Source organism: Panulirus ornatus, chromosome 12 (assembly GCF_036320965.1).
Source record: "Panulirus ornatus isolate Po-2019 chromosome 12, ASM3632096v1, whole genome shotgun sequence".
NCBI lineage: Eukaryota > Metazoa > Arthropoda > Malacostraca > Decapoda > Palinuridae > Panulirus > Panulirus ornatus.
In genome coordinates, this window is record NC_092235.1 from 16,198,542 (window position 1) to 16,224,651 (window position 26,110).

The 26,110-nt window shown below is 39.1% G+C and overlaps 1 protein-coding gene and 1 long non-coding RNA gene across 2 annotated transcripts in view; one reads left to right on the plus strand and one right to left on the minus strand.

The window, feature by feature from the left end:
* LOC139751799 (WD repeat domain phosphoinositide-interacting protein 2-like) overlaps positions 1 to 25,108 on the minus strand; it is a 136,514-nt gene extending 111,406 nt beyond the window's left edge. Inside the window, exon 1 of the mRNA XM_071667349.1 lies at positions 24,978 to 25,108. The gene's annotated coding sequence lies outside the window, so the exon portion shown is untranslated. The remainder of the gene's footprint in view (positions 1 to 24,977) is intronic.
* On the plus strand, positions 2,133 to 7,803 carry LOC139751800 (uncharacterized). The gene is made up of 2 exons (XR_011713426.1): positions 2,133 to 2,318; positions 6,423 to 7,803. It is a non-coding gene; the product is annotated as an uncharacterized lncRNA (long non-coding RNA).
* Positions 25,109 to 26,110: the final 1,002 nt, after the last annotated feature.

The window sequence follows — 26,110 nt, forward strand, 5'->3', positions numbered from 1 at the left end:
CACTAATGTACGTTTCCTCCATATCCTCAAGTTATTTCGCTGGTGCCCCTAAACTGGACATTTACCAGAAGTTGTATTAATATCCTTGATATGTCAATAATGGATTATATGTACAGTTTTCCATCCTTATGAAAATAGGAAATTTCCAGTTTACACAATCCAGGCCTGGATTTCTGGAATGACTGTGGCACAGAAAAAATAATCATACTGCAGTGAAATTTTCAGTTGGTGTGCTATTATTTATCAATCTCAAATGAATGAAAGCAAGATATTTATTTTTCATCCTCTTGTAGCACTTTAATTGTAGAATTTCTATTTTAGAACAGTTGGGTAACTTACCAGTTTAGCTGCAATCAAAACAATCCTTAGATACAAGGTAATTTCATTTTGTAACAGCAGTATAGTGTTTAGAATTGTGGAGCATGATTTTTTGCATTATACTTCACTTTGTGATTTTTGATGTGGTAATCCATCTATTTTGTCACACCATCTTTCACCAGGCTTTCCCCAACTCCTGTTTTCACCAAATAACACTTGCTGTGACTGTGGACACCTCCATGTTCCAAACACCACATATCTGCCACCCTATCATCTAACATAATTTAACAATCCCACAGAGCATTAACTTCAACTCGACTTCACCCCCTCTTTGCCTGTTATTAGTTTTCCATCTGCTCTTGCTGATGTTCCAATTTGCTCTTGTGTTCTCCTCTTACTGTTCACCTCCTTCCAATATATCTTTGGATTCTCCCTGAAGTTTGCTAATACTCTTTCACCCCATCTCTCATTTGACCTCTTTTCAGCTCATACACTTTCCTTTTGACCTCCTGTTGCTTCCTCTTGTACATCTCCAGGCACACTTTTCTTGGATGTAATACCCACACAATTCTCTTTAATCATTCCACAGCAATTTACCTTTCTCATCCCATGACTCACTAACCTTTCTCACATGCTCACATCCCATCTTTTGCCTGCCCCACATTTCTCCCACACATGTAAGAACTGCTTCCCTATATACATTCCATATCCCATATACTCCCCAAATTTCTATTACTATCATGATTTTCCATTCTTCTCCCAAACTTTCCTGGTATCGGCTTACACAAGCCTCTTTTCCATGCTCATTCACTCCTGATTACCCCCTCTTTCCACCCATGCCATTTCCTCTTCTCATAAAACCTCTACAAACTTTCACCCTTGCCTACACCAAGAAGTGATCAGATCCCACCAGCTGTCCCTCTCTGCACATTTACACCCAAGAGTTTCTCCTTAGAACACCTTTCAGTTACATAAAATTAATGGCTGTTCATCATTAACTCCATTCACCCAAGTATTATAGTATATGTATTTGCATTCCTTATTTTAAGTCAAGCACTCTCAGTTACTAGTCCTTTTACATCTCATGACTATATACTGTTCATTATTTGCATTTACCATGGGTATCCCATGCCACCCAGTTACACCTTCAACTGATACATTACCCATTCATGCACTCAAATCACCCATCACTAATACTCGAACCTTTACATCAAAATTTCTGATGCACTCATTCATCTCCTCCCAAAACATTTGCCTTTCATCCACACTCCACTTGTTACATTTGCATAGCTCACAATCCACTTTCATTTTCAACCATAGCAGTCTAGGGCTTGCTTCCTTTCACTCTCCCAAACATGAAATTTGGCAAATAAAGAAATGTAAAACTTCCTCAGGAATAAGATATAATAAGGGTGATTCACTTACATTTACTGATAAATTTTTAATTAAAAAATATTGGACTCATCTGAATGAGGATGAAATATCTGAAATTTCAAGGTGTTATTCTTAGCCCTTTTAAAAAGGTGGAAAGCTTCAGGTGAAGGACTGAGATTGGATACGAGAATGGAAAAAGGAGGGAGACACTTAAAAAAAGAAGTTTTATCATGTTCATAATAACAATTATTTATAGGCATGCTTAAAAGAAAAAGAAAAAGTGATATATCAATGTTTTTCTGTCTTTCAGGGTGACTGTGCCCCAGCTTGCAGTTATAACCTTTGTAGGAATCCTTGGAGGTGTCTACATTTGGAAGCCTTTACTCTTAAAATACAAGGCTAAAGCTTCTAATGAAGCAGATGCAGAACCTTCAGGCTGACCTACCAATTGTTGAATTTACCATAAGGCAACAATTTTCATACAAAATAGTAAAGAATATAAAGAACTGTATAAAAATAGAGATACAATCTTATAATCCAACTGAATAAAGATAGTATCCTAAGCTGATAATGAAATTCCCACTTCTCACTGCTGCTTTAGCCACTACTATTACCCTTTATATAGGGTGAGTATCAAGGATTCTTTTGTTCAGGATTTACAGCTGTATAATGGTTACAGATATTTTATCTTAATATATGTCCAGCAGAGGTGTTACTAACTCTGCATGCATGTGGTTATCATACAAATGAGAAGTCACTTTTAGCAAAGCTATATCACTGTCAGCAGACAGAATAGATTTCAGTATTGTCAAGGACTTTCTTGCTTCTCCAGTGGAGTCCATCATTTCCTTCTGCATGAAGTGTTAACTTGAATCTTCAGGAACCCCATAAAAGGGTGCCTGTAGGTGAATACAGTAATAATTTTAATAATGTGTAGCTAGTAGTTGGTAGACAGCCAACGATCAGGGAGGTATATTAACAATACTACCCACCCGGGTATCAGGAGGGTTAGTGACGGTTGCATAGTGAACCAGCACTTCAGTGGTTGTCAGTTTCACTCCTTTGACCTATTTAATTGCCTTTTTTTTCTGCCTCAACCACTTGTGGACTACCAGCATTCTGTCCACAAACATACAATCTCTCCTTGTTATACATAACACTTGACAACACATAACTCACAGAGCTCATTCTTTGTAACTCTAGATTTTCCTTTGGTGAGCAGTATGGGCTAGCCCTGCCTTGTGGCAAAATGGTAGGAGCATTTGATAGAAGTAGTAGGTAGGAACATTTAGGAAGAAACATTAGGTAAAAGAAGTCAGTAAGAACGTTAAGTTGAAGCCTATGCAAACACTGCACTAGAGTTGCCCTGTGCCATTGGCCTGTTAAGGGTGTAGCACTAAAGGCTAAGAAGCGGCACTGGAGTTCACTAGTTATGGAGACTCTGTTGCTGTGACCACCTCACTGAGGGAGTTCCAGTTGGGAACAGGCATCAGAGATAAAGAGTGATAGAATATAATAATAATAATACAGGTACACCACCGATTTTCTGGCACTCTTGGTTCCAAAACCTTGCTGGATTAACCATTTTGCTGGACCAATCATGGTCACATAATAATAATCCATCAACACACCTCTAACCCACTAATTATGCACCTTGCATGTGTCTAAAGTATACCATGGACTGCTAGAAATTAAAATCAAACAAATGTTGAATGTAAAATAAAAAAACATTTCATCATCACTCAATCATGCTCATTACTCTTACCATCTTTCATTGTTTTTCTAAAAGTCATTTGCTTCTTGGAATCATTTTCTGCATATAATTTCAATATTTTCTCCCCTTCCTTCTTTATATCATAAACAGTTGATGAACCAATACTGTAGATGTCACACAGCTTACGCACCAAAACACCACGGTCCATTTATTTTCAACAGTTCTACTTTATCTTGGATCAATATGGACTGGTGTTTACATTTGACACCACGACTGACACTCATATGTCTCAGAAGCCACAGCTAGGGTTAAATTCAAGCAAAACAAGCTAAGAATCACACAGAATTGCGGTATCACCACCAAGTGCAGTGTAAAGAATGTAAATAAACGTACCCAACACAACACTTATGGCCGCCCAGTAAACTAGTCTGGTGGCTGTGGTAATTTCAAGTACCCTCACATTATTTTGTCTGGACTAAAGGTGGTGCCGAACCATCAGTTGTTGGAAATTTGGTGGTGCACCTGTAATAAGAATAATAATAATAATATAACCAGCAATATCAATCTATAATTTCATTTTTCTCCCCTTCCATTTATGTGATATGGGTAAAGTGCATACACATATTCCTTGATTTACCCTTAAGATGCATTCCTGAAAGCTTGAGCATAAATAAAACAAGCTTAAATCAAAAGTATTTTCCCCTAAGCATAATGTTATAAAGTAAGGATGCATGCCCAGGCATTAATTTTCAGTCAACCTTACCAAATACTTAAGTGAAAATAAAAATGAATACAGAACATAGATGAATGTATTAAAGAAATCTCAAATGAATGAATCAATACTGTGCAGAATGCAGATAAATGTTTCCATTAACAAATTTCAGTATGTATGGAAAGGATTTTGGGGAAAGTTTGGCAAAAAAATTACCAATGAAGGTCAGATAATAACACAAACACCATGTGAGTGAGACTAATTGGCATGGTTTCACCCTGATGCTGCTATAAAGCTAAATATTGGAGTGACATAACATAGACATTGCTCCACAGCTTATTTCTACTGAAATGTTTAACCTTAACACTATTCTGTACCTCATTTGAAAAATCAACAAAGGACTGCTATGTCTCAGTAGAATTCCCAACCGATGTATGATTTCAACTCTCTTCCATAGATGTCATTAGCAACCTCACAACAAAGCCGGAAAAATATCAGGCATCACAGACTCCCATAAATCATTAGAAAGTAATTGAATCATCATGGTGGGAAGCCATAATTATGCACCCACTGTTGTAGTACATAATATTTAGAGTAAAAGAAACAATGCCTCCAGTATTAATTGTTTATATTTTATTCATGTAAATAATGTTCTGTGTTATTATGTAAATAATCCATACAATTCATGAAAAATATATACATGCAAAAAAATTTAAATATGTATGGAAACAGGGAAATTACATGAAAAAACACAAGAGTGCATAATGTGTTAAAGTGTATGTAGAACACAATCACATCTGAAAAAACCAACAATCTTCATATACTAACATAAAAAAGGTGCATTCATGCACTCAACACCCTCACACACCAATATAGAGGAAAGTCTATAACTTATTTGGATATTTTCTTCAATAACATATTGGGATATTCTGTATAGGGAGAAGAAAATGTGATTTGATTTTCACACAAGGGAAGTATTTCTGATGAACTGCACAATTTAAAAGTGGATCTTTGTTGCATGAAAAACTATAAACATATATACACTAAAGCATAAACAAAGATTTTCACACTTTTGTAAATGGTATTAAGTCAAAAAAGCAGATAGAATAAGCAAAAATAAGGAGTCCTAGCACAGCTATGCACCTTTTACAGGAATCAGATATGCTGACACGGATCCCAAACCTATTCGACAGGCTGCTGAAGGGCAGAGTATACTACTGCATGGTCCTTTGCTCATAATTCTGTATATGCACATCAGCATTTCAGTAAAGAATCCCAAGAGAGGTTACATATAAAAATAATAAATATACATTCTAAAGAACTGCATGGGACACTATTTATATCTTGTTCAGTTGAATATTTACTGGAAGTAATGTGTTTGTAGACAACAGGAAACAGGGACTCTGTTTCCTATTCCAGAGGTACTTTATTTTTGTTACAAGAAGTTTGGAGAGTGGATATAAATATAGCTTGACTTTTATCCTCTGAGAATTGTTCTCATACAAGCTGATATTATCTTTGATGAACTGGGAAACCAGAACTCTGTTTTCAGTAGAGATACATTTTACACCACTGTAAACAAAGATAAACCATAGGGAAACTTTATTCCGCATTAACCATTTAAATGAAAAGTTAGTGATTTCCAATGATCAACAACATAATTCATACTCTTCTGTAACGCTTTGGCAAAAGGGTCAGATGAAATTATATGATTTCAATTACATTTCACCATCAACATCCTCTTTCATCCATATTTTTCATACTGGTGTCTAAAAAATATTTCCTTTTGTCCTCCCAAATCATATCTTATTCATCGTATGCTGCAAACACATTCCTCAGCCTCTGAGCCTGACACCGTACATCACAAGGTGGATTTCTTGAATGTCTTACTTAATTGAAAAACTCATGGTTTTTTAAGGCTGCTTCTTTCAAGATAAAAATCATAAGATTCAATTGATAACAGTACTGTTGATAGCTTAATGATATCTTAATTACGAACACTTTAGTACTTTTTCACTTTTCCCATTGTAAATTTAATTTTTACCTGTTTCTTTACCATCAAATTCTTGTTTGAATTTTGTCTTGCCATTGACATCCACCTTCAACAATCTGCTCCCTTCTTTTGCTCCTAAAGCAACACCAGGGACTATGAACTTTAATCGGAAATCTCTTAAATTAAAATATAATGAATGTTAACTTTTAGAGTTACTTTAAATCAAAATATTTCTTATGCAATAATTTTGATATCTATAATGTATAGAGTATGTAAAAATGAAATTAATGAACACTAAAATATCTTTCAAGGTACAAGGTCTTCTTTGCTCCAGTTTTGAAGAGAAATTATTATATGAAGCAAGAAGCCTTAGCTGATTTTATATACGACCACAGGTCTAAGAAAGAGAAACAAGAAACAGAAGCTCCTCTCAATTTCCTATCCACCACAAATGAACTGGTTAACAATGATGAAGCTAAAGATTGAAAGTGCACATTTTGTTAGTGCTGTTAAGACAAGAAAAATGAATTGAGATTAAATAGCTGTGTGCTGTTGATGATTTCTTAGCAATTATGTGTCCAGTAATATTATATTTCTAAAATGTAACACATCAATGAAAATGTTATCCAAGGAAAATATCATTAGATACATTACCCACTTAGAAGTAATGTCCAGTAGTGAGCTAGTATGTGGCTCCTTAACACAAAGTGATCTGCAAATCTCAGAGATATATCTATGAATGATGATTTGCTCAAATATTTGTTCATAAATTTTAATCAGATCACTGCCTACTTGATCATAGTCTTTCCATAAAGTAACCACAAGTACTATGAATAAAATTGGAGTAAATAAAAACAAAAATGTCTTATATTATCACTTGTAAATGAGCACCGGTTAAAGCTATCTTATCATTTTCTAAGGGTCTTAAACAGTAAGCAGTTCTTGAAAGGGACTCAAGGAATGCAGCTGTCTTCCTCTATTTTTCAGTTGAGTAAAGATTGAGTGAAATGATGTTAATTACGGAAGCCTCACATACACAGCATCTTGGTATTCTATATCATTACCACTATGATTTCTAGATATTTTGCAAGCAAAGCTGATAATATTTCATTTAAAAGTATCTAATCTACCTTAATGAAATGTACTGATCTATAAATTAATACAGAGGTAAATAAAACTACTACAACAGATACGAAGGAAGTTAAACATATGGACATATATTTCTGTACCTTAAGAGTGGATTTAATGCAATGTAAAATTCATATTGATTTTTTTTACCCCTAATAACTGTATTATGCTTCTCAAGCCTTTACTAACAACTACAATCAGTTCTGTTTTACAAGGTGAGCTAAAAATCTCTTGGATTTTTCTTCTGAAACCTACCTTGAGGAGTTTAATCCAAGCTAGGAGCCTCTATTGTAAACTGAATTCATTTTTTCATTAACTTAATGTGGACAAATTAGCTTTATATCATGTTCTTATATCTACACTCATTATACAAGAGAAATGGGAAAAACATAACATGTTAAAAAAGGAAATACAGTACTATGCCATTCTATGAATGGACCAAGTAACAGTAGTTTTATTTACAGAGGTAAATAAAACTACTACAACAGATAAGAAGGAATTTAAACATATGGACAATGTATATTTCGGTACCTTAAGAGTGGATTTAATGCAATGTAAAATTCACATTGATTTTTTTTACCCCTAATAACTGTATTATGCTTCTCATGCCTTTGCTAACAACTACAATCAGTTCTGTTTTACAAGGTGAGCTAAAAATCTCTTGGATTTTTCTTCTGAAATCTACCTTGAGGAGTTTAATCCAAGCTAGGAGCCTCTATTGTAAAATGAATTCATTTTTTCATAAACTTAATGTGGACAAATTAGCTTTATATCATGTTCTTATATCTACACTCATAATACAAGAGAGATGGGAAAAACATAACATGTTAAAAAAGGAAATACAGTACTATGCCATTCTATGAATAGACCAAGTAACAGAAGATGAAAGCAAAAAACTCATGCATGTAATCAACATGATTTTGTGCTACATGCATCTGAGCTTGGAATGAGGGTTTGGTCCCATAAGACCAAAAATGATTATAAATTTTATGAATATGAAGTATTTTGAAGGTTTGTTGAATGTGTTTGATAATAGAGAGGCAGATGTAGGGTGTTTTGGTCGAGGTGGTGTGTGAAGTGAGGGTCAGGGAGAGTGACTTGGTAAACAGAGAAGAGGTAGTGAAAGCTTTGCAGAAGATGAAAGCTGGCAAAGCGGTGGGTTTGGATGGTGCTGCTGTGGAATTTATTAAAAAACGGGGTGATTGTGTTGTTGACTGGTTGGTGAGGATATTGAATGTATGTATGGTTCAGGTTAAAGTGCCTCAGGTTTGGTGGAATGCATGCATAGTGCCACTGTATAAAGGCCAAGGGGATAAAAGTGAGTGTTCAAATTACAGAGGTATGAGTTTGTTGAGTATTCCTGGGAAATTAATGGGAGGGTATTGACTGAGAGGGTCAAGGCATGTACAGAGCATCAAGTTGGGGAAGAGCAGTGTGGTTTCAGAAGTGGTAGAGGATGTGTGGATCAGGTGTTTGCTTTGAAGAATGTATATGAGAAATACTTAGAAAAACAGATGGATTTGTGTGTAGCACTTATGGATCTGGAGAAGGCATATGACAGAGTTGACAGAGATGCTCTGTGGAAGGTATGAAGAGTATATGGTGTGGGAGGTAAGTTGCTAGAAGCAGTGAAAAGTTTTTATCAAGGATGTAAGGCATGTGTACGAGTAGGAAGAGAGGAAAGTGATTGGTTCCCAATGAATGTCAGTTTGTGGCAGGGGTGCGTGATGTCTCCATGGTTGCTTAATTTGTTTATGGATGGGGTTGTTAGGCAGGTGAATGCAAGAGTTATGGAGAGAGGCAAGTATGCAGTCTGTTGTGGATGAGAGGGCATGGGAAGTGAGTCAGTTGTTGTTCGCTGATGATACAGGTGATTCGTGTGAGAAACTGCAGAAGCTGGTGACTAAGTTTGATAAAGTGTATGAAAGAAGAAACTGAGAGTAAAGGTGAATAAGAGCAAGGTTATTAGGTTCAGTAGGGTTGAGGGAAAAGTAAATAGGGAGGTAAGTTTGAATGGAGAAAAACTGGAGGAAGTGAAGTGTTTTAGATATCTGGGAGTGGATTTAGCAACGGATGGAACCATGGAAGTGGAAGCGAGTCACAGGGTGGGGGACGGGGTGAAGGTTCTGGGAGCGTTGAAGAATGTGTGGAAGGTGAGAAAGTTATCTCGGAGCAAAAATGGGTATGTTTGAAGGAATAGTGGTTCCAACAATGTTATATGATTGTGAGGCATGGGCTATAGATAGGGCTGTGCGGAGGAGGGTGGATGTGTTGGAAATGAGATGTTTGAGGACAATATGTGGTGTGAGGTGGTTTGATCGAGTAAGTAATGAAAGGGTAATAGAGATGTGTGGTAATTATAAGAGTGTGGATGAGAGAGCAAAAGAGGGTGTATTGAAATGGTTTGGTCACATGGAGAGAATGAGTGAGGAAAGATTGACAAAGAGGATATATGTGTCAAAGGTGGAGGGAACAAGAAGTGGGAGACCAAAGTGGAGGTGGAATGATGGAGTGAAAAAGATTTTGAGCGATCGGGGCCTGAATAAACAGGAGGGTGAAAGGCGTGCAAGGAACAGAGTGAATTGGAACGGTGTGGTATACTGGGGTCGACGTGCTGTCAGTAGATTGAACCAAGGCATGTGAAGCGTCTGGGTTAAACTATGGAAAGTTTTGTGAGGCCTGGACGTGGAAAGGGAACTGTGGTTTTGGTGCATTACAAATGACAGCTAGAGACTGAATGTGAATGAATATGGCCTTTGATGTCTTTTCCTAGTGCTACCTCACGCTCACGTGGGGAGAGGGGGGTGCCATTTCATGTGTGGCAGGGTGGCAGCGGGAATGGATGAAGGCAGCATGTATGAATATGTACATGTGTATACACTTATATGTCTGTGTATGTATATGTATGTATACATTGCAATGTATAGGTATGTATATGTGCGTGTGTGGGTATTTATGTATATAAATGTGTATGTGGGTGGGTTGGGCCATTCTTTCGTCTCTTTTTTCACTACCTCGCTACCACAGGAGACAGTGACAAAGTGCAATAAAATAATAAATAATAAATGAAATATGAATATGCGTGATCATGTTTGCATGCATGAGGGGGAGGGATATTAACACATGGGGTACCATCACTTAAAACATTTTTACTATATCACAATTTATTTCAACTTTTCATGTTCTTTTTATTCACAATTTCTTGATTAGCTATATTATTTGTGTGTGTGTGTGTGTGTGTGTGTGTGTCATTTCTATCTGTATATTATGGGAAGAATTTTACATGTGGATCCTCATCTCTTAACATCATTGTCATAACTTAAACTTTACATTAGCAATAACAATGAAGGAAAAAAGAGGATAATATAGGAAGCAGTAAAACAGGCACTTCACAGAGATGAGAAAATACTGATAATGAGGGATAAAAACTGTAAAGAGATAGACAGGAAGGAATTTAGATTGTAATGGTAACAGGGAGTCACTGAGACAAATTTTTAGTGTTTATGGGAGATTTTCTATACCAACATGTCCTCAAATACTCTATCATTACTGGACCTCATCTTCACTCAAACTAGCATGGATATTTGAAAATTATATACATCAACTGTAAAAAGTGATCATGTATTGTTCAAGTGTGACTATGAGGTACATGAAGAAGACTTAAGAGCAGAGGTGACACAAAACCTAAATACGAGATACATCAAGGAAACTACGCAAGAATGGTTTCTACTGTAACATAGACCAAAAAATGGGGGTCAGTAGCTAAGAACAGCACATTGTGGTGAGATCTTTGAAATTCACAATGTAGGAGCATAAGCATTGGTACTTCTAGCCTTAAATATGAAGGGCATGTTAAAAAAGAGAGGGAAGACAGTTTCCATTTTTGGCCTCCATGATGTGTTTAGGGTTGCTGACCATGATGCATTCACGAGCTGCTAAGGGTCCAGCACATAGATTCAAATCCTGGTTGCAACATTTCAGATGGCCAGCTTTTGCAAGGTTTCAAGAGTAAGAAATGAGTACAGCATGATAAAAGAGGGTGAATAATGAAACTTTAAGAATAATATCGAGGACAAGTTAGGAGAAAATCCAAAATTTTCCTTTATGAGGAATTAATTGTCAGTTAAACAGCAGCTAATCAGGCTATGGCATTCAAATGAAAGAACTGCATATGATGATGCATAACATGTGAGGAAATGAGTAACAGGTTAAAAATGCTTTTCACAGTAGAAGACACTAAAGCCTCACCACCACTGAGCCTGAGTGGAAAGGAGGTTTTAGAAAACACTGATGAAATTTCACCACATTCAAGACTGCTGGAGAGAGGCAAAGAGTGAAGATGGTAAAAAAGCACGTCATAGGTTTCTATAAAAAAAAAAAAAAGGAGACCAAGAACAGGCACTGGCTTTGCTGAGTGTGGTCTGGAAAAGATATTTACAAAGCAAATGGATGACTTTCTAAATGAGAGACCGCATGTTTAGGGAAAGGAGGTCATGTGTAATGTGTAACAAACTTAGATTTCAATGAGAGTGAGCCCTGCCTAAGGATAAAGGGAAGGCTGGATGGATTGCTGATATCTGGGCTGCCAAAAGGCATTTGACCCTGTACCACATGGGGGGTAGTAATGAAGTTGGATCACCATGCAGGACTGTGTGTGTGTGTGTGTGTGTGGGGGGGGGGGGGGGATCCTTCAATGGACAGATTATTTCATGTGAAGGAAACAAAGGACACGTGTCAGAGCCTTCTCAAAATGGGATGAGGTGACCAGAGAAATCCCATTACTCTTCTTGATCTATGTAAATGACTTGCCTAAAGATAAGAACTCCTACTTGAAAATACGCACCCAACCTGCGTCAGTAATGATACACCCAAGAACATGCTGTTACTGAGAGGAACCTGTGCCAAGTTTAGTCTTGGAGAAGCTTTTTCTCAGCTAGTATGCACTAGGCATAGGCTCCCAGCAGATGGTGATGGTAAGCTAAACCGTATCCACTTATTTCCTTAGTGTTAATTTTTCATTTTGTGCGTCCTCGGGTATCCCCCTACTGTGTATTTAGGTGATGTCAACTCTCACTTACCTAACTCCAATCCTTTCCAAATCCCTCTCATTTGCACAATCAAGTGCTCAGCAAGACTGAGCTCCATTTACTAATTAGTTCATGTCTGTGGTCATAATCTGTTTCATCATTGCTAAGTATGTCTTTTCCCCTTGTGATTATAACCTGATAACTATATATATTGAAACTGCTCATTACCCTATGCTATAACTTATTCCGTACTATATAAAATCACATAAGCCTCTCTTGTCATGACGCCCCGTTTCCCAGCAAGATGACAATGACAGATTTGATGCACCGTATCAATGGACCCCTCATACCCAAGGCACAACTTCCATAATGAAGATTCCAAGCACCTTATTAAATATCCCTCGCCTGTGAAAATTCTCAAATAAGGCGCCAGCTTCCATAACCATCCAGAGTGGTCAGTCCTCATCTCAGGGTAAATGCACCTACAGACACTGATTCAACATATCTTCATACCCATCCAGCTCAGGATACAATTTTTACGGTGAAAACACCAAACACCTACTCCTGAACTAACCTACATTTCCCCTGCCCATACAAATGCACATAACTAGAACTTATATCAACTTATTTAAGCTTTTTTAATCACACTTCTCAACTTTCCCTATGGTGAGCTTAACACTATTTGGAAGGTTGTATATATTATTCCAAGAACCATTTTTCGCCTAATCCTAGAATACAGTTTCCCAGTCCTACATCTACATGTTAAATGGGCGAGCTGTTGCCCTCTTAAAAAAAATTTATCACCCACCCTCTACAAAAGAAAAAAATATCAAATGCTTGAATATGTACAGAACATTACGGGAAGGGGTAAATTATTTAACCTTGTCGAACAACGGACCATTCAGACTCGAGACTAGCAGTAACATTTCCTACGAGTGAGGCAGCAAAGCTACAAGAAACAAGAAGTTACCATTTATTGAAACGGCACATCTGTGAGAACATATTCCCACAGAGTGACTGACATCTTTCTCATCACTTGAGCAAACTGGTGAACGAGTATTTATTAACATTCATCCCAGGACCAGTTTCTATGAAAGGATCCTGGGGTTCCCAAAACCTCTCTCTAATGGCTCCTGCATCCCAATGATGCACAATTTCCAGTATGAGGAAAACCTAAATTCCTTTAGGGTAAAAAGTTCATTCACTAGCTTATGCTCCTAGTGGTACATCCTCGCCAAAGTAACTTTTCACATGCGGTGTAATCTCTTACGATGCCCTGTAAACCATGTAAAAGGGTATATATAACTCAACATCTATGTAAATTTGATCTGATCTGTGTAATTTGTAATGCAAACAAATATGAAATTGAGTCCAACTACTGAAACGTCAGATCCAAACACTCGAACATGAAATAAACAATTATCAAAATCTGCTTACACAAAAATAATTCAAAGATAACACTCTGGATGTTCCCACCTTGATACCAATTGCAAAATGCCTTCAGAGGTAATATGGAGATAACGATAGTCTTGTAATCCAGATGCATCTGGCGGAAGAAACGTCATTATTCATAATGTGGCTTTCTTGAGGCCCCATTCTTGAAAGAGAGGAAATGCACATGCTAACTTAAGTGTTTGACAATATATTCCATGTTTCTCAGAAGTTTGTAATCGTTTGTAGGGCATCCGAAATATAAGCTAAATGAAGGTTTTCATGGGCAGTTTATCATCTTGGGTTAGTCTTTCATGACTGTGTTACGAACTTTGGAATTCTTTGGGTTATATGATTAGGAATATGCTATAGTTTAAAAGAAATGCAATCTAATTGTTTGTTTCTTGGCAAGTCCAGTGTAAGCAGTTCCTGGAAGCTCCTCACTGATTTATATTTATGACACAATTTATATCTTAATCAAGGGTCACTCACAGTTAAAATTCAATCATCTTCCCAAGGCTGTGGTCTTTCGTAGACATGTGTCATAAATGCGCTTTTCTCTGTTTTTGGACATCTTGGAGGGGAATATTGTTACTCGACACTATCTTTCCCTAAATTTACACAAATTCAAGAAATACCATTTTTAAGATACCTAAAATATTCTTCACTGTTGATGACAGCACCTAATCATCCATGTCAAACGACATATCACCAAAACGATTTAAGTCTCCCAGCTGGATCTTGGAGTACCTTTGCTTTCCATGACACAATCCGGTTATGCAGGGTCAAAAGGAGATCTCACTGCCACTCCTACCTTTGACTGAAGTACAGTTTGCCAAATATCTTGATTCCAAGATTGCAAGCTCCAAGAATCTTTCCGAGATCTCGACGTTTTCGAATTCCAATGGGACTTCTGTAAATCGACTACGTCAAAAGACTGAAGCAGTCCCATAGGTCGAATACTCTGAACCTACTAACACGCTGGTGGATTTAAGAGATTACTGAGCATGGACGTGCGAAGTTGGATCAGACAAATGAATCAGACCATTTCATATGAGGGAGCAGTCCCTTATGACGTGATTTGCCAGGAAAGATAGCTGGCCTCAAAAGTCTTACTACAAACATAAACACATCCAAATCAATATTTTCCTCTTTAAAGCAATTGATAATGCTGACCTACAGCTGCGTTGGGTGCGAGACTTAATTTCATGTCTAAGTTTGCAGTCTGATTCCAAATAATGGGATCGAATGTAGAGGGGACGGTGTTGAGTTTCCCCGTATAATCTTCTCCATCCAAGACACAGTTGCTAAACTTGCTGGTTCTTCCCCCCAACCTACCCAGGTGTCGTCGTCACCTCCTCAGCAGATCTTCTGTGATAAGTGTAAGATTATCATCTATGGAACAGACACTTTAACTCATTCTGCTCGAAGTTTTCCTTGCAGATCTTGAGTGCCAGTGACGTTTGCTTATTCACTACGTCGAAGTGGGGGGGGGGGTGTCAAATGCCCGGAATACAGTAGGCAGTTAGGTCTCTACTCCTTGCTGATCTATGTAATCACTCTGTTCAGGAAGGGTGATCGAATCTTTGTACCTTTGTAAAGATTTTAAAAATTATGAAGAACGTGGCTGTCGCTGCCTCCTAAGAAATTAAGACATGATCCTTGAGCTCCTGCCGCAAATATGACCGATTATCTTCCGTGCCTTTTATCTGAGGTTCAATTAACCTTTTCTTCCCTCATAGCAGTTGACATAACGACAAAAACATGCCTTAATCATGGCTATGTCGGATGGCAGGAAAAGTGAAGAGCATGAAAAAAAAGGGCTCCTCAGATCTCCGATACTCTTCAATTCCTGCCTCAGGACTCTCTCTCTCTCTCTCTCTCTCTCTCTCTCTCTCTCTCTCTCTCTCTCTCTCTCTCTCTCCCGTAGCGCTCAGGATGCTGGCCACGTCCACTGGCCGGGACCTATAGTCACAAGTGCAATGCTGTGTGCATTTTTGTGGTGAGAGTGCGGGTGGGCAAGTGAGCATGTATTACAACAAGCTGCCCTTTATTTCTCCCTGCTGGTTCATGAGTATGATATATGTATACTTAATGCATATATATATATATATATATATATATATATATATATATATATATATATATATATATATATATATACACACACATATATATATATATATATATATATATATATATATATATATATATATATATATATATATATATATATATATAATGCAACAATTGAAATCTTTATATCAGCCTAATACGAACAATGAATGTTCTACCTCATACATCTCCAGTTTGTTGTGAGTTAAATTATCATGTGACACAATTCACCTGACAGATTAAAACCAGTTTTAGTTACCATAACAAAAAAACACTCTAGTACCCCTTCACTACCAACCAGTAATATAATTAGGCTCATAACTATAAGCTGGAAAATCCCGTGTTCACTCCCACGACTGCGTTCGTTGGCTCTTAAAGTCTATCGAGTCAGTCGGTCTTTTATATGTTTCCAGTACTGTAATTTATCATCCGTGTTCTTTACCAGCAGTTATCGTCCTTATCTTTTATATTATATAATGTTACAATTCTCCTTTAATTTCCCTTGACGTAGGCAAGACCTTCATCATACTAACACTAACGCTGAAAATCCTGGTGAGACTGGATGGTTCTAATTCACGTGCAAACTCACCGCACAAGGGCATTGCGACCTCTGCAGAACATCACCCACGATCTCGCCTAAAAAGGACCTCTGCGCCCTCACATACAGTAACCACCTACGACTTCGCAGCAACATTGACACAAACCACCGATGCTGATCATCAGCGACCTCGGCATAACCAACAACCAACCTCTAATTCCTGTACTGTACAGTATGCACAAAATCTCTTTTCGAATAAAGAGGAAATTAGCGGAACAGCTATAGCCTGCATGCCGGGAAAAGAAAAAATTCCGTGGCTCCACACATTCTACAAGACATATTAGTACTTCCCTGTCTTTGACATTTTGAATGAATGGTCACAGAAAATATTCCAGAAGGTGAAACTACCAGTCTAATTCATCTACTTCAACGCCAAGTCACCAATGTCAGTTTGGCAAGCTCTGCTCCTTAGCCACCCCCCGCCCCCTCCCCCTTAACCTTTTTAGGGAGGCACAACATTGGACTCTGACGAATATGTCGTCTCGCTTTAAAAACAGATCATTAAACCCAAATGCCTTCTATGTAACTCTCAGTGTGAGATAAACATGTAGGCGTTATGTAAATAATATACATTCGTAAACATTATGAAGGAGTGTTGTTGTGGAGAGGTGTATTAACCTGATTACCTGGGGGTTGGTGTTGCTACTGGCTGGCTCCTTTTGTTGAAAGCCATGTAATCTGCGGCTGATGGTGCGTGGCGTTATCTGCACCAGTTACTGATGATGATGACGGTGTTGCTTGATGCTACTGTTGATACAGCTTTCCTATGTAATTCTTTTAACGTGTGTCACACACCGCATGTTTCTTGTGGGCGAGTTAATAAGTCAGGAGGAGATGGAAGATACTCCATGTTGCTGGAGGATATATTCTCTGTGAGCAGATCTTTGAATATCGGAGCAGTGCTGAGGTTTGCGTCGGAATCTTGCTGCACTTCACGATCAAATACACAAGCTCGCTTCATCCTTCTCATCCAGCATGCAACATCTATTTACCCGTGAACAAGATATAAATATCTTATAAAATCCCTCCACACTTAATTTGACAGCTAAACTATCAGCTAGCAATTAATCCACGTTACTATGCAGGAGAGAACAGCAGTCTATGTGAGAGGTCGACATTTGTCAAGCAATGACATCGCAAAAGTAGCCATATGGGTATGAGAGGATGTCGCCATAGCCAATTCAGCTCCAGGAACAGGCACATTTCCACCACACTAAAAGTGATGAGGCCTAAGCAAGCGTTGCATTTCTCGCCAAGTTATGGGGCGCCGTGCTCACCACATATACCCTCGGATATCTCTTACCACACACTTCCAAATCCATTACTCTGTATCCGCTCTGGATGCCATGGCCGACGCGTTTCAGGTTACCGCATATTTCTGACAAATTCTCACGCGTTCATGATTCAGCCTTAACTTGTATAACTGTGAAAATTGGCCATGAAAATCTACACTACCCATGAGACAGTCACCGTTAGAAGATTGCTGCTGGCACCTCAGAAGCCTTAAATAACGGTCGCGTGGTATTAAGTAGCATCTTGTCGATTAAGTAGCAACAGTACTAAGTAACCTTTTGATTATAGTTTTCATTCTTCCAGTAAATCACATCTATGTAATATTAACGATACTTCAGAACGGATATATACGTATATTGTTTTCATATACGCCATTAGGCCTACAATTACATCGAATACGTTTGATCATCTTTAAGAACTTTGGTTCTTAAAGGAAAAGAGAACTTTTATCATGTCATTATCATACTTGAAGACAAAGAATGCAACAACAAAGGTTCACACATTTAAGTTAAATTACCAATTCTTTACTGGACTTAATAGGTATGTATATTTGCGTGTGTGGACGTGTGTATGTACATGTGTACGGGGGGGGGGGGGGGGGGGTTGGGCCATTTCTTTCGTCTGTTTCCTTGCGCTACCTCGCAAACGCGGGAGACAGCGACAAAGTATAAAAAAAAAAAAAAAAAAAAAAAAAAAAATAATAATAATAATAATAATAATACAAATCCATTTGCTTTTATGTAGCATTTATGGATCTGGAGAAGGCATATGATAGAGTTGATAGAGATGCTCTGTGGAAGGTATTAAGAATATATGGTGTGGGAGGCAAGTTGTTAGAAGCAGTGAAAAGTTTTTATCGAGGATGTAAGGCATGTGTACGTGTAGGAAGAGAGGAAAGTGATTGGTTCTCAGTGAATGTAGGTTTGCGGCAGGGGTGTGTGATGTCTCCATGGTTGTTTAATTTGTTTATGGATGGGGTTGTTAGGGAGGTAAATGCAAGAGTTTTGGAAAGAGGGGCAAGTATGAAGTCTGTTGGGGATGAGAGAGCTTGGGAAGTGAGTCAGTTGTTGTTCGCTGATGATACAGCGCTGGTGGCTGATTCATGTGAGAAACTGCAGAAGCTGGTGACTGAGTTTGGTAAAGTGTGTGAAAGAAGAAAGTTAAGAGTAAATGTGAATAAGAGCAAGGTTATTAGGTACAGTAGGGTTGAGGGTCAAGTCAATTGGGAGTTGAGTTTGAATGGAGAAAAACTGGAGGAAGTGAAGTGTTTTAGATATCTGGGAGTGGAGCTGGCAGCGGATGGAACCATGGAAGCGGAAGTGGATCATAGGGTGGGGGAGGGGGCGAAAATTCTGGGAGCCTTGAAGAATGTGTGGAAGTCGAGAACATTATCTCGGAAAGCAAAAATGGGTATGTTTGAAGGAATAGTGGTTCCAACAATGTTGTATTGTTGCGAGGCGTGGGCTATGGATAGAGTTGTGCGCAGGAGGATGGATGTGCTGGAAATGAGATGTATGAGGACAGTGTGTGGTGTGAGGTGGTTTGATCGAGTAAGTAACGTAAGGGTAAGAGAGATGTGTGGAAATAAAAAGAGCGTGGTTGAGAGAGCAGAAGAGGGTGTTTTGAAATGGTTTGGGCACATGGAGAGAATGAGTGAGGAAAGATTGACCAAGAGGATATATGTGTCGGAGGTGGAGGGAACGAGGAGAAGAGGGAGACCAAATTGGAGGTGGAAAGATGGAGTGAAAAAGATTTTGTGTGATCGGGGCCTGAACATGCAGGAGGGTGAAAGGAGGGCAAGGAATAGAGTGAATTGGAGCGATGTGGTATACCGGGGTTGACGTGCTATCAGTGGATTGAATCGGGGCATGTGAAGCGTCTGGGGTAAACCATGGAAAGCTGTGTAGGTATGTATATTTGCGTGTGTGGACGTATGTATATACATGTGTATGGGGGTGGGTTGGGCCATTTCTTTCGTCTGTTTCCTTGCGCTACCTCGCAAACACGGGAGACAGCGACAAAGCAAAAAAAAAAAAAGAAAAAAAAAAATAATAATAATAATAATAATAATGATACTGATAATAATAATAATAAGAAGAAGAAGGAGAGAGAAAAAAGGAGGAAGAGGAGAAGAAGGGGGAAGCCAAGAAGCTAGAAGAATGAGGTGAAAGATGCATTTGAGGACTCGGGGCTTGAATATGTGAGATGCGCATGGGAAAGAGCGAAGTGGAGCAATGCAGTACAGAGTGGGTACCCCCATCCTTATAGATTGCACAAAGTTCACTCATTCAAAATTGGCGACCTAGAAACTTCAAATAATAATGAAGGTACCCTAGGATCGAGCTGGACTCAAGAGTACCACTCAATGAAGTCAGACTTGAAACAGAATTTATCAGTAGGGAAGACGAAATCTAGTCAAGTTTAATGCCTCCAAGACCCAGTTTCTTCCCATCTCTCAATCGAAAACTCCTCACACGTATCGTCTCTGCTTTGACGCACTGAATATATGGTATTACTGCAACATTTACTCCCTTGAAAATCCCACATTAGGGAAATAAGTAAGTCTACCTTTCAAAATCTGGGAGTCCTGTCTAGCTGTCGAAATTTCTTTTCTTCTGAACAGTTGCTCTGTTTATATAAAGGATTCAATTGTAGTTGTACGGAATACTGTTCTCACATCTGGGGTGGTTCTAGCTCTGCATCCTTACTTAAACAGTTGAGTCGAAAGCAATTCAAATCATAAACTGTCCCAAGCTAAGTTTCAAACTTGACCCCCTTGCCCTACATCACAATGTTGGTTAACTTTCCCTCTTCTACACGTACTACTTTAGTTTTTCCTCCCAAGAGCTGGCTGCTTGTGTGCCCCCCACCAGCAGTTAGACCACGCGATACTCGGCAAGCTGCTGCGTCACATGACTACTGTGTGGCCGTTGGCCTACAACTCAAAACCTTGAAACTCTCTACCTTCTCATGTCTTCCCCATTAACTATGACCTGACACATTTTAAAAAACAGGTTTTTCACTTCTTCCAAACTTCTTAAAAACTCTCCCTTACCTTTTCTTTTCATCCTTCATAATCTTTTATATTTCAATTAAAAGCCGGCCATGGCCTCCAACGGAAAGAAGAAACTGCTGCAAGTTGGCCTCTGAAGGCCGTTTTCACTACCAGTGGCCACCCCAGCCTTAAAACAATTAGAAAGTCAAAAAAGGCCATATATATATATATATATATATATATATATATATATATATATATATATATATATATATATATGGGGCCTTTGTTGTCTTTTCCTAGTGCTACCTCGCACACATGAGGGGGGAGGGGGATGGTATTCCATGTGTGGCGAGGTGGCGATGGGGATGAATAGGGGCAGACAGTGTGAATTGTGTGCATGGGTATATATGTATGTGTCTGTGTGTGTATATATATGTGTACATTGAGATGTATAGGTATGTATATTTGCGTGTGTGGGCGTGTGTGTGTGTACATTGTGTATGGGGGTGGGTTGTGCCATTTCTTTCGTCTGTTTCCTTGCGCTACCTCGCAAACGCGGGAGACAGCGACAAAGCAAAAAAAATAAAATAAAAAATAAAAAATAAATAAATAAATAAATAAATAAATAAATAAATATATATATATATATATATATATATATATATATATATATATATATATATATATATATATATATATATATATATTTGATAAAAGCATCAATATGATGTAGGACTTCCAGACAGACGTGTGCGCATCGGGTACTTCCTCTGTAGTTACTAGAGTATTACTACGGACGTGTGGCTAACCTGCATTGCTTTACCTACTGTGCGAATGTATCAGTGAAAGTCCACATCAGTGAGGTGAGTGTGGCTCCACGTTATCTCTCAAGCACATTATTTAACTGCGGTGATTCATCTGTGTATACACGGCGCTTCACACGTCTTCCGTGCATAATATACTCAGGCCAGGTCGCCCAGTGGCGGGCAGAGTGTTGGATCCGGACAGCAACACAAACAGCTGTTTGATGCCCTGCAAGGCAACATCGCTTCAACACAAGACCAGTGATGTTATCTCGCAGATATATATACTGTCCATTTTTTTCCTCCATGGGTGTGCCGCCTTGCTCACACAGTTCATGACCCTGGTATTTAGACACATATTCACTAAAGAATCTAGTATTATCTTCGTTCGTTCTACCACAGAGGAAAAAAATCCGGATAATGGATCTGTAGTTTTGTTGGAGTGTGTGTGTGTGTGTCTGTGTGTGTCCTATAGCGTTGGCACTGCCAGTTTTGGTAGTGCCTATGTGATGGTAGTACAAGAGTTACTGGTATGGATGTTGGGAGGAGGGGAGTGGTGTGGGCAGCGTGGACAATGCCTGCCCGTGTGGGTGTTGGAAGGGTAGATATGTTGTCACCGTGCATGATGTTTGTGTAGGAGTTAGTGATACATACGTTGGTAATGTGGGTCGCGTCGGTTCACTGAAAGGGTGTTGGCCGCGTGCACGTTGGCAGTGTTAGTGTAGGGAGTGACGGTGATGGTGTTAATATTCTGGATACTGGTGATAGGTGTTGGCAGTGTTGGTAACACCAGCGTGGCATGCATGCATGCAGGCAGGCAGGGGAGGGCTCACAGGGCGTGGCTGGAATGACCTTCACACTGCATGGCATGTCTGGCCGACATAACCACAGACGGAGGTGGCTGGGTGGTGGCCTCTGATAGCATTGTGAAGTGTTCCACCACGACGAGCAAAACATCCTCGCACACCCACACACCAGCAGAGACATCCACACGAATGACTGCTCACACCTGAGCACGTCGACCCACGTCACTAATCGTCTGGGGAGAATTGCACACATTTAGGGAAACTTAAGATAAATACGCTTTACTAGGGACGAAAAGAGAAAAAAATGAAATACTTTGTTCAAACACGTTTTCTGTTTGTGGTAGCAGCTGCGAACAACGGATGTTTAAAACATAACCAATCACACTCCAGCATTGAACCACAACCTCACCAACAGTCCATTTGCTTGTTTTCCTGGTTGTTTCAAAAGAAATGTATAACAAAGTTCAACATGGCTGGGATGTCATAAATGAATATAATGTAAAGTCATATAATTTCATCAAAATCGAATCTTTCATGAGTCCTTGTTTTTCTAACCATCAATATCAGAGTTCATTCAGGCTATACAGAAAACGGAGATTATGACAACCAATTGTACTGAATATTAGCAACATCATGACCACCTTAAGTGGTCTCCCTCCTCGTCTATTACAGCTTGTAAGAAATCATTTCAAATTTTACCAAAGAAGAATATCTATTCCATTAACTAATTCAGGAGCACAATGTATCGATGACACATCATCATCATCGTGCAAGGCAAATATAACAAAGATATTTGGAAGTGACACGCACACACACACACTGACCATGAAACACCACAGACCGTCCCGAGAAGGACCCACACAAGTTCGAATCCTGTGCATTACATTCGACCAACCCAGGGATTCATCCTCCATTCGAGGCTGGTCGAAAAATGGGTACTTGGCTTTGGCTAATGTGTGTGTGTGTGTACTCAGGTATAAAGAAATGATACATGTACACAAGATCAGGAGACGGGACAATACGAACATCACAAACAGTAAATTGTACTCATATATATATATATATATATATATATATATATATATATATATATATATATATATATATATATATATATATAACGAGGCCCCTGTAGCATTCAGGAAGCTGGCCACGTCCAGCGGTTGGAAGCACGGGTCTTTAGATGCTAAAGTGTTGTGATGTGTGTATGCATCTGTGTAGAGAGAGAGAGAGAGAGAGAGAGAGAGAGAGAGAGAGAGAGAGAGAGAGAGAGAGAGAGAGAGAGAGACAGCAGGGCAACTGCGCAATAGTGGTACGTTAAGTAGATGAAGCTCCTTTAGCATGACACACTTCGTTGTAAGATCCACACTTGTCATTACCATAACATATAGTGTCAAGCTGACCAATGTTATAAGACAAGACAGCGAACGTTACTGAATATGACCTTTGCTTGTGGTGTACGCCCTACATCGCCTCCTGTTGGTACACGTGCAAACATGACATTTAAACATTTGACATTCAACCCGCTGAGACAGCGGGAATACAAGCGCACCCAAACAGGATGGAAACAAATGAAGATGCAGGGCTAACACAGAGTCGCTGCCGTATTGATTCTTCCAAAATTGATTCGCTTCGAGTCTCGGGTATATCTCGTGGCGAGTTTTCAGGAACATTGTGATTAAATACATAATGTATGTAATTTCCAACCAATTTCTGTTTGGTTATCTGTACCTCCAGTCACTGTTCATAAGGTATAAATGCGTCTCATCCTGACATATCTCTGAACTCTGACATTACCTAACTACAGGAATTTTAATACACCATTTGAAACTTCGGCTGAATTATGACTGTGTTCCAGTTGAGGGCGAGGGAGGAGGCAGGCTGAGCCAGTTGTCCTTCTAATGAAAATAAAAGTCTTATAAAAACCAGAATCCTTACAGGTTCATAAACACTGCCTTCACTAAGTTATGAGGTTATTTCTGCAAGGAAATTCTTCCATGCTCTGCCCAGATGCTTTACTGAATTGTAAAACTTTAATCTTTCTGGGTTTTTGAAGAAAGAAATGTATAAAGTAAGACTGACCAGGTGGCGCTGCAACACACACAACGGTGTGAGACACAGAAATCTCGTCCACAAGGCTGGACCTGCACCTCCCTGATACAAGGACGTCGCTGCCTCAGGGTGACGGAGGGCGAAAAAAAAAAATCTATAATGACCGAGTCAAAGCAAAACGCTCGCCTGGCAGTCACACTCTAGTCCCAACTACTCTCACTGGCCATCTGCCCTCGCTCCTAACATGACTGGTCAAGTTAAAACTAGTATGCCAGCAGAAAAACCTCGGAACAACGTAGTGCTTCACTTCTAATACACACACACACACACACACACACACACACACACACACATAATATATATATATATAACCTGTTGAACATCCTAAGGGCACTAAGCCTTACAAATTCTGTACTTAAACTAACCTGGATCAAACTATTATAAGAGAACCTTAACCCTTACCCTCATGTGATCACTAACTCTTATCTCGTGTATAATTCTAATCCCATTAACCTTACGTGAACCCAACCTTACCCAAGCGTACTTCAACTTGACCTAACCTAAAACCACAACAATACCAAACTACATCAAAAATCTTATTCATAACAAACTCACTGTGGCTGGACAGGTGGCTTTTCAAAGGCTAGTGCTTGCTGGCCAGGAGGGTCATTTCTGAACATGCACACTGTTACCAAGTGCTGTATGAATCCCCGGTTCTCATGAACTAAGGTTAACTTGGTCATGACAAAGTCGAGGGCACATGCAATGGTAGGGCGGGCAAGGGGGGCGAGGCTTCGAGGCGACCCTACCAAGGCCAGCTGGCGCACATTGTTATCGAGGTTTTTGCCGGGGATAAGAGCAGTGTGATGCCATCGCATGATAACTGTAGTGAATGCATCAGCTCCTAATGTCAATACAGTAATTATGTTTCCATAACCCGGTAAACCATTAGGTAAACATGCAATCCTGATGTATCCAAGGTTGATACTGTCAGCTTCAATTAACTAACACACGCTACGTGGCACAGGTAGTTTTCACATAATACTAAATCACAATTAATGAACCTCATCTAAAGTCTTCATCAAATCAAACTAGTATTTGTATCCAAAACGTCAGGTAAATGTTTACAATCATCAACAATGTCCCGATGCACGTCAGCTGATAATCCTTGAAAATGAATTCAACTAGTAAACTGTACCAGAAACCATCATCAGCAGCATATAACAAGTGCTACTAACTGTGATGAATGTGTTACCTGACGGTGTACTTAACCACGTCAGTATATACTGCAACACATACGTCATGGTGTACGTAACAACGTCAGTATATACTGCAACACATACGTTAGCTGATAACTGTCCTACAGCACAAGAGCTGGCACAATCCACCACCGTAGCTGGCATGATATCATTACTGTGTATCAGTCTCCTCGCCACGAAGGTACAACGTCTAGGTATCATAGCGCGACCTCAGCAGGTCAAAGGCTAGGTCATCATACGAACGAGTCGTGCCGTTCTGGTCAAAGATTGTACCGTCGTGGTCAATTTGTAAAGCAAACTTAATTTCATATTAATCATATAAGAAGTCAGCTGTTTTCAATTAATCAAAAGCAGCTGACTTCAATTCATCCACCAAGTGCCAATAGCGTGTGTATCACACTACACATCTTAGATCGTCCTTTGTAATGGTATAAAATCATACTGAATTAGTCACCTTAATTTTTATATATTCAGCATATATCAAACATG